Below are 8,540 nucleotides of genomic sequence, written 5' to 3'. Positions count from 1 at the left end.
AAAACAGCTTCCATTTTCATAATTTTTGCATTTTGCTTGGATACTATTACTCGGTGAACTTTTATGGATTTCCTTTTCTTGACTTTTAATTGTACGTATGGAAGATTCACTCATACCATCATACCTAATTGTTGTGCTACCCTTCGAAGCATTTTTTGGTTCAGCTTCAGCTTTTCAAGAAGCTTTACCTTTTCTTTAATTGTCAGAAACGTTCTCTTTTTCTTTCTATCTTCACCAACTTTAGATAAAGCAGCGCTCCTAGGCGTCGTTATATTTCGTTAACTTCCGCATTTAGAATGAAAAAAAAATAATAGAAAATGAGAAGTAGTTATTTATATAAGCGACAAAAGACTAGTATAGTGTGGGTTCTTCTGCTCTCAGTGATTCTAAAGGGATGAAGGTCCATTCACGAAAACAACTTACTCACTGCGGTTCCTTTCCGAAAATTTTCATTTTGCGGGCAAGGAATTCGCGCTAGCTCAAAAATTCTTTACTGTTGAAAAAATCGCGTTATTGCCATTTCGCTTAAGTCGGATCACTTTGTAGCGGGAGTCGACTGTATATTGGATATTTTGATATTTATCCGTTGTTTTCAACCAATTGCAAAATAAAGTGTTTAGTAACTGCTTCCTTAAATCAGAATTATTTATTTTCTTATATTATTATTATAATGCATCAACTTTGAAAGTAATTTTTCTTTCATTATTTATATTCATTTATTACATGTTCATGATTTTGCCTCACCCACTCAAAAAGTAATTCAATTGCATCCGAGTTCATTTCAACCACTCATAAAAATAAATATATATATAAATGAATATTTAATTTATCAGAGCTTATCTTAATTTGTTGAAGTCTTTAGAAAATCAATACTTTTGTCAGGAAATAGAACATTGAAATTAAGGGGAATTAAAATGCTCTAAAACAGTGGTGCCCAACATACGGCTTTCAAAACTGATTCATGTGGCCAGCTAAAATATCAGGTACAGGTAAATGAATTTGCTAAAAAATGTGGCTTTATTTTAAAGAATTTAAATTCAAGCATCAGTATATTGCATTCCCTATATTTTTACTTCACTTTAATTTATATATTAAAAACAAACAAAAACAGTTTATGGTTAATTTCTTTAGTATGCACTCACATTTTTTCCAATCACAATCACAAGTAAGCGCTTTGATGAGGTAGTGGCATTCATGTGAAAGTTGAATTCATTGAAGTTGAAAAATTGAACTCATGTAAAGACAGGAGTTCAATTTTTTTTTCGCAATCTTGACTAAAACCATTAAAAAAAATTAATTCATAGTTTTCTGAAAAGTACTGAGGACTGCTGAAATAACACTTTCTGGAATAAAATTTGTTCAATATAACTACCATGTGATTTCATTATAGGATTTGTAGGACCATAGGAGCTATTTGTTGGTCAAAAAATAAATTAAAAAATATTAATATTCAAATAATTGGAACCCATACAACATGCCCCACTGTCCAATGTGCCCCACTTCCCCCTACAATTTTGTTGTGGATATTCCTAAGTAAGGTGCAGAAAAAACAAGCAAGTTTTCTCACGGTTCCTAAAAAATTTAGAATCACGAACGTTCATTACTTATTTTAGTCATCATAAACTGATGATTTCTCTTCTTAAGAGCAAAGATGATGCACAGTAACAAATATGTACATAATTAAATGAAAAACAATCTATGCTAGTCAAAAGAGATTGATGAATTAGGTAAAATATTCCCCTGTAATATGTGTTTTACTTTTTCAAGTGTTTTTAAAACACATCCTGTTATTTGAAATTAAATTTTACAACACACTTAATGCAAAGTAGTTGAAATACAGTTCTATTTCAATTAAAGTGTGTTTATTTATTTTCCATTTATAATTTTATGAACTAGTTTAAAAAAACATTCCTACCAATAGTGTTCAGCCGTATTGATGATTTAGCACATTTGAAGAGTTTTACTTCTGCTTTTAAATTTATTTGCCCTTAATGTTTAAGTTTCTTCCAGATATTCTGCAACTTGAAGAAAGCTCAACTACTAGCTGAATGGCCCTGATGCAGATGTTCTAGAAAACTCATGATAGTATTGTACTGTTCGCTTAAAGAATTGTATAATAGAATGATCTCCAATATTTAGTTTACAAGGATGTCCAGAAATCATTTTCCAAGTTTTCTTAGCTTGACAGCTTTATCAAAACTAATGAAGTTGTTTAAGAAAATAATAAACTTCCATACATAATATGCCATTCATGTTTGTTATGCTTCTTATTATGCTGATGACTTCAGAAAATTTGTTGCCGAAATGGTCTTTGGACTTTCAACAATGACACACAAACCAACAAAAATTCTGTGTTTAAATGCTAAATAGTGTAATTAAATAAAATTTTGATCTTCTTCATACAAACAGTGCTGTATTTCTGATTTGTCACGCTTATTATCATATTTATTATCATTCATTTGTATAATAATATTGAAATGTAAAGAGGTAAAACAAACAATTTTGCAACAGAAATTGAGAAATAGCTGGAATTCTGTTTTGATTCTCTAAATTTAGAGTTTTGAATTTGTTTTGTAAAACAAATGCTTTAAGGTTTATGCTTGTTTGTCATGTAAAAATATTGTTTTCAATTTAGATTTTTAATAAATTTTTCGGTTTTCAATTAAAGTAATTTAAGGTATACATAAAATTATGAAAGATATATTTAGGTTTGTTTATTTCAGCATTAAATGAACAGTTCATTGATGCTTATTCTCTTTGTGTAGTTATCCAGAAATCCCCCCCCCCCTCTCAAGAAGAGATTTTTCTCCCCACTTAAACTACAGGACAGGATTTGAATAACTGCAAATAACTCCAATTTTGAAAGGGATAGGTAGCAACTGTTATCTTAGTCCACTTCCGACTGTCAATGCACCTTCTCTGTTTCTGACTAAATTCTGGAAGCATTTTTCAAGATGTTGGAATATAGGTCATGTTCATCCATCCATGATACAGGGTAATGAATGGAATTGCAATCTATATGAAAAAATCTGAACAAAAAATTCAATTTATTTCAATCAAGGGTTTTTTTTTCACAAACATTCACTTCACAAATAGTATAAAAGAAAATAAATTACAAGCATCAGTATATTTTGCCCTGTCTAATCGAAACTCCCTAATTGAGTAGATGGGAGTAAAGCCTATAACAAAATTTATTTTCTTTATGCTTATAAATGACTGAAATTTTTGATTAAACTTGTGTTTTGTCCATAGTTATTAGTTTTAGGAAATGATACTTTGGAGTAAAGAATTTTTAAAAATTTGATAATAATAACCACATTTTGAACATGTGAATATTTTAAAGTTACGTTGCATTCCAGAAAACACAAAGATTAATCTTTGCTTATTTTGTTACTTAAGCAGTTATTGACAATAATAGTTTACCCAAAATCTATAAAAACTACAAATTTTGTTTTGGTACCCTGAATTTGATTTTAATTGCCTCATTGAGAAAAATGTCTTTGTTTTCTCTTTTTTTTTTGTGTAAAAATGTTAGAAATTCTATGTTTGAAATAAAGTTTACAGATGTAACAACACCAAAAAAATTAATTGAACACTAGAGACTTTTGTAATCTTTATGTGGTAATGACCTGAACTGTTAGTATGGAATGAATGAGTTTTCTTCATGCTAAGTTGTATTTAAAATCTCTGTCAAAATTAAATGTAAATTATGTTTACATTTAATTTTGACAGAGCAAAATTAAATGTAAAGCAATTTTTCGCTTTTCCACGAACATTGAAAATAAGTACAAGTCCTCTACTGGTGCTGGGAATGATTTTTTTCTTTGCTTCATTAAGAAAGTGTCTACTTTCTTTTCTTTATAATATTGTTTTGATTTGAAAATATTGTTCAAAATGTAAGTAATAGATGCATGATGTGATGCAGAGAAATAAATAACAATAGATACATTTGTTTCTTATTCATATGAGTTGAAAATAAGTAATGTTTCAAATTACACCCCTCAACTCCTTAATTTATTTCTGAATATTTCTATCTACATCAAATTAAGGTAATAATTTTCAACTTTATTCAAATTAATATTTTAACCAAGAGTGCCTACTGAACCACTAAAATATTTAGAGGTTCTTGGTATTCTTTCTTTCTTTTTTTTTTTTTGGGGGGGGGGAGGGAGGGGTTACCTCGTTTTGACCATCTACCTATTTCTAGTATTGAACTTTCAAATTTTCCTTTGCATATTTATCTTTCAAATTTTATATTTTAATGTTTAACTTAATCACAATTAAATCAGAAAATTGTACAGGGTAAACTAAAACATGCAATTTTAATTAGCCTTTTTTTTTATAGCAAACCATTTTAATTACTGATATTGCGTTTCAGATGGTTACAGGAAATACTTTTAGATTTAAAATTCTTTACAACGTTTGCCTTTCCGAAACAAAAACAAGCAATTTCTAATGTGCATTATCTGTCGTTCATTTATTTATTTTCATTTTCTTACCTTTTTTAATCTCTTTATTTATTTTGAATCAATTAAATTCTAACACATGGAGGTAAGAATTCACATGCTGCGAACTCCCAAAAATAAATAAATAAATAAAAATTATTACAAAAAAAATGTCGGCAGATTTAAATGGATATATTTTTGCTGAAATTAAAAAATAATAAATTATTCCTTAGTTTTAACTGTAAAAGGCATATGATAGCAAAGTTGCACTTTTTGAAGATTAGCCCATTAGTGACTGAAGTTTTTAATTAAACTAATGTTTTCTTTTTCGGATGAAAATGCTGAAAATTTTGTGTTTTAAATAAAGTTTATGGATACCATAACACCAAAAAGTAAATTGAACAACAGAGATCTATGTTGTTTACAACAACAACAAGATTACAACAATAAGATCATGCTATTGATCTGAAAACTTAGCATGAAAGAAATGAGTTTTCCTCATGCTAAATTGTTTTCAATTTTTAGTTTTTGCTTTGTCATAAAAATTCAAAATAAGTACAAGTCCTTTTTTTGTGCTCTGAATTGTTTTAATTTTGTTTCATTAAAAAAATGTCTACTATCTTACTACCTTTCATTCTAGTTTTGTTTTGGTATAAAAATGTTGTTGAAAATTTTAAATAATAGATAGTGTACTTTCAAGAAATAAATATAAAATAATGGAGACATCTGTTTCTTATGCATATAAGAATGTTGAAAAAATATAATGTGTCGAAATACACCCCCCCCCTCCTTAACTTCCCAATTTATTTCTGAATATTTCTATCTGCATCTAGTTTCAAATAAAAATGACCTCTGATTAATATAATTTCAGTTTTCAACTTTATACAAATTAATCTATTAACTAGGTGTGCCCACTAAACCATTAAAATATTCAGAGGTTCTTAATCTCTTTTTTTTTTTTTTGGAGTGGGCTGGGGCGAGATGGGATCCCCGCAGTGTGGGGTGCCCCACGTCTTAAGGGGTTCAACGGCCTCTGAAATTAAAGACAAAAATTGACAAAACCTAGCACTAAGACTTATTTAACGTTACAAATATACACTGATGGCCTCTGGGGAGGGGCTATACAGATTTTGTTGCAGGGAGGCCTAAAATGTATAGATCCTGGCCTGGATAGGATACCTTGTTTTAAGCTTCTACATATTTCTAGTATTCCTCTTTCAAACTTTCCTTTGCATATACATGGGTGCCACCACCCCTAACAGCCCCCCCCCGTAGGTGGGCATCCCAGGCATATATTTCCTTTCAGAATTTTTAAGCTAATGTTAAGCTTTGTTCCATTTAAATCAGAAAATTGTATATTTTTCCTCTTATAGAAAAAAAATAAATAAGTAATGCTTTTGATATCAATATAAGAAATATTTCTATGTTCAAAAATCTTTATAAAGCTTAATTTAATGTAGCAAAAACAAGCAATTTTTTATGTTCGTTATTTGTTGCTTATTTATTTATTTTCATTTTCTTAATCAGTCTTTATTCTTTCATTCATTTTGAATCAATTAAAATTATAATATAATTTTCGTTTTCTCGGAATCTTTTGATTAATTTAAAATTGATCGTATTAAAGAGAATAAGGTTTAAGAAAAAAATATCTGCTCTTAATTCTGCTAACACAGGGCCATTTTGTCTTTTTTTAATGTTTGAATAAAAATCGAGCGTTTCACTTATTGAACAGCATGCATTTTCGAATCCGCGTGCTTACATCCTTTCAAAACCAGAACCCGTTTCAGCCAGTCTTTCCGCTCCCGTTTGCGACTATTTTTTTTAAATGAAACTCGAAAGCGAGCAAGGAGCCAATCTTGCTACTCGGCGGCAACCCTATCTTCCCCCTGTAACCGTTTGCGCTTTCCGAGCGTAGCTGTTGTCGCAACTCTGAAAACTACGTTTTCATATAGGGACTCTAGACGTCACTGAATGACTTCACCAGCAGATAGCTAATCAGGGAAAAGCACTTCGCGAAAGCTCTAGGATGTGGATTTATGCGTTTTGCATCAGATTGTCTGTAACTTGTCGGCGACATGTTTGTGTCTGCTAGATGTGCGCCGCGCCTAAAGAAACAAAATTTCCCCAACCATGCGCGCTTCTGTCGTATGCGCGAACGAAAGGAATGCCAGACGAGAGTTGCGCCGATACGCACGTTATGTCACAAATCGGTTTACCCTCCTATAAGAAATTATCACTTCAAAAAGAATCCAATTCTAAAGGGTGTTTCTGAACTCTTGGGCAAAACTTTCAGGGTTGATAATGCACATCAGGACAAACGATATAATGGTAAAAATAAGGGTCCCAAACGTCTTCCGAAGGAGATAAGCACCATTAAAGTTTAAGGGCCAAAATTTCAAATTATCATTAAAAAAATAAAAAAAAGAAAAATTAGGTCGATTCGTTTGCGGTTTTCACTAAAATTATTGTTTTTATCAGTATTTTCTTAAACATAAATTTTGAAAACGAAGTTTAAAAAATGCAGGTAGAGGGTGCTTTAGACTTTGGAGCAACGGACAACTATTTTTTAACGCTATTTTTGAATCTCATAAAATGTTTTCTAATGCTTGGATTTCGTCGGCAGTGAGGAAAGTATTAGCGCTATGCGCAGATAGGTACGATTGAAAGTGGGAAAACTTGTGTCAAAGGACACTTCAAACGAAACTGTCGAGTTGTAAGAACGCTATTGCGACTAGGACGACCTTTTAGAGGTATACGAACAATTGTTGGACTTCTTAAAGGGACGTACAGTAGGTCTCAGAGTAGCAGATTGGTTGTACGGGTGTGTCTGCCGCCACCTCGGTCGGAGCGATATGAGAGTAGCTTAGTGTAGGCGAAAATAAATGAATCACTCCATTGCGATCGGTTAAGGCATTCTAGAAACAGAAATGAGTTTGAAGATCGCAAATCATAAGAACGGACACTACCGTATCAACAAGGTCGCTAACATTAGTTCCATGCCGCTTAACACCTTGCAAGAAATTGACGGTATCAAGAAACACAATCCGGAGTAGACTAGAAGACGCTGTATCTCGAATCGGCGTCCATTGCGATGGATTGGATTTTCGTCGATTGGATTTTTGCTGCACTTGATAAGCTGGGTTGTGACAGATAGTAGGTGTGTTACCTTCAACGATGAATCCCGATTTAGTCCCAGTGATCACAGTTCACTCCATACCACGTCGTGTTTTATCTTTTATAGCTGCTAGCGGGGGCTATACTATTTCCGGTTTTATAACCTTTATTGTGTCATAACTTCTAAATAAAACAATCTTTTGTTCTGAATTTGTAATCTTTTTCATATATTCTCATAGACTACATGCATTTTAAGTTTCATGAAGATTGCTCGGTTCCTGCTGATTGAATGTATTTTTATTTTTTTTTTGCCCTATAGAAAATTGGGCCATAATTCTATAAAACTCTATACAGGTATTTCTTATAGTCTATAGATCTTCTTATAGAGTATACAGATCTTCCTATACAGCCTCTAGATCCTATTAAGAGTCTCATAAAACACAATGACAATGCTTTACAGTAAAAATATTAGGTGCAGCAATTTATTACAACGATTACACATTATTGTTAGATAAAGACACTTCATAACACTGAACAGTGGTACTATTTGGGAGTGCTAATTAAATATTAAAACCCCTATCACTATAAAAAACAATGTTAACTCGTCCAAACTTTCGGTTATTGTTACTTACATATAAATTTATAACGCTCACTAGTAAATTAATGTCATTACTCAGTCATGAGCTTTATTTAGTAAAATCAAATGCTACTTCCGATGCATAATGCAGTTCATTCTGGATTTAAAATTCAAGTTTTGTTTTATAACTAGTTTTTTCATTCCCAATTTGTTTAATATAACAATAAAAATATAAATATAACAAAACAACACAAAAATAATACATACTTTTAACAAATTCGGCAAGGTTCAGCCATTTTCATCGCAAAACGCTTAGAGGATCGCACGTGCAAGATGGACGCTATCGCCGGCGCCGTTCGGGGCAGAAAAGGGAAAACAGACTGGCGCATGCGCAAAGAGATTAA

This window comes from Uloborus diversus, chromosome 3 (genome assembly GCF_026930045.1).
Source record: "Uloborus diversus isolate 005 chromosome 3, Udiv.v.3.1, whole genome shotgun sequence".
Taxonomy (NCBI): domain Eukaryota; kingdom Metazoa; phylum Arthropoda; class Arachnida; order Araneae; family Uloboridae; genus Uloborus; species Uloborus diversus.
This window is presented reverse-complemented; position numbering follows the sequence as displayed.